The sequence below is a fragment of the Micropterus dolomieu genome, linkage group LG18, assembly GCF_021292245.1.
Source record: "Micropterus dolomieu isolate WLL.071019.BEF.003 ecotype Adirondacks linkage group LG18, ASM2129224v1, whole genome shotgun sequence".
NCBI classification, from domain to species: Eukaryota; Metazoa; Chordata; class Actinopteri; order Centrarchiformes; family Centrarchidae; genus Micropterus; species Micropterus dolomieu.
Genome location: NC_060167.1, coordinates 549,083 through 551,582, shown reverse-complemented (window position 1 = coordinate 551,582; position 2,500 = coordinate 549,083).

Here is a 2,500-nt window from a genome sequence, read left to right as displayed (position 1 = left end):
CTGCGCGGCGTGCGGGATCCTCAGCAGCGATGAGGCTGGATGCACAAGTTTGTTTGTGACTTCATGTAGAAAGACTTGTTTTGAAAACCGAGTTTGGGCCTGAGTGTCTTTGAAATCTGTGTGTTTACAACTCGTGAACTGAGCTGCACGGCTGTGCGTCTCTCTGAGGAGACACGATGTTGCAGCTTCCATGTTGTGTAAACGTGAAGCGACGGGATCTGTGACCCTCCTGGTTATTTAAGGCGTCTTGTGAATAAAGCGTGTTGTTGCTCATGTGAGGCGTCGAGCTCGGTGCAGGTGAGGCTCAGGTTACAGGTGTGTGTGTAAACAGTCATCAGTGTGTGCCGTGTGATGAGAGGCTGACAGGAAGGGCGTGTGTCGCCGACGCCTTTCATCTGGAAATACAGGATTTAGGAAGAGGAAACTGCAAACACTCATTTTTACCTGCCGATGCTCTTTGATGTTTCGCCGCCGCCTGTTGAAACAAACGTGAGCAGCGGCCTCACCTGAGCTACAACACCTTCATGTCGCTGCAGGAACTCTGAAACAGCGTGAAACCTGGACTTCTACTGTCATTTCAATAAGCTGCAGCGTTTCATATTCTGTGGTCGCTCCTCTCTCGTCACCTGACGCCCCATCACACACCTGGAGGGGCGGAGCTTCAGCAGTAAAGCTTCAGTGTTTCATCCTGCAGCCTCAGAGGAAGCAGCAGCATCTGAAGGTGAGACAAAGAGACGGCAGTACACTTACTATCAGGTAGTACTATCAGGTAGTACACATGAATATATGTACAGATATCTAATATACTGTGGTTTATATCAAGTGTACTGTACATTATCTAGTGTACTTTGGTTTATATGTAGTATTCTGTGGTATATATGTAGTATTCTGTGGTACTATCAAGTGTACTGTAGATTAACTAGTGTACTTTGGTTTATATGTAGTATTCTGTGGATTATATATACATACTGTGGTATATATGTAGTATTCTGTGGTATATAAGTAGTATTCTGTGGTATATATGTAGTATACTGTGGATTATATATACATACTGTGGTATATATGTATTATACTGTGGATTATATATACATACTGTGGTATATATGTAGTATACTGTGGATTATATATACATACTGTGGTATATAAGTAGTATACTGTGGACTATATATACATACTGTGGTATATATGTAGTATTCTGTGGTATATAAGTAGTATTCTGTGGTATATAAGTAGTATTCTGTGGTATATAAGTAGTATTCTGTGGACTATATATACATACTGTGGTATATATGTAGTATACTGTGGATTATATATACATACTGTGGTATATATGTAGTATACTGTGGATTATATATACATACTGTGGTATATATGTATTATACTGTAGATTATATATACATACTGTGGTATATATGTAGTATACTGTGGATTATATATACATACTGTGATATATATGTATTATACTGTGGATTATATATACATACTGTGGTATATATGTAGTATACTGTGGATTATATATACATACTGTGGTATATATGTAGTATTCTGTGGTATATATGTAGTATTCTGTGGTATATATGTAGTATTCTGTGGACTATATATACATACTGTGGTATATATGTATATATGTAGTATTCTGTGGTATATATGTAGTATACTGTGGATTATATATACATACTGTGGTATATATGTAGTATTCTGTGGTATATATGTAGTATTCTGTGGATTATATATACATACTGTGGTATATATGTAGTATTCTGTGGTATATATGTAGTATACTGTGGATTATATATACATACTCTGGTATATATGTAGTATACTATGGATTATATATACATACTGTGGTATATATGTAGTATACTGTGGATTATATATACATACTGTGGTATATATGTAGTATTCTGTGGTATATATATACATACTGTGGTATATATGTAGTATACTATGGATTATATATACACACATACTGTGGTATATATGTAGTATTCTGTGGTATATATGTAGTATTCTGTGATTTATATATACATATTGTGATATATATGTAGTATTCTGTGGCATATATGTAGTATTCTGTGGTATATAGATATACCGTGGTATATATACATACTGTGGTATATATGTAGTATTCTGTGATTTATATCAAGTTTACTGTAGATTATCTAGTGTACTTTGGTTTATATGTAGTATACTGTGGATTATATGTACATACTGTGGTATATACCACTGTATAATACATATATACATGTAGTATTCTGTGGTATATATATAGTATACTGTGGATTATATATACATACTGTGGTATATATGTAGTATACTGTGGACTATATATACATACTGTGGTATATATGTAGTATTCTGTGGTATATATATAGTATACTGTGGATTATATATACATACTGTGGTTTATATGTATTATACTGTGGATTATATATACATACTGTGGATTATAAGTAGTATTCTGTGGTATATATGTAGTATACTGTGGACTATATATACA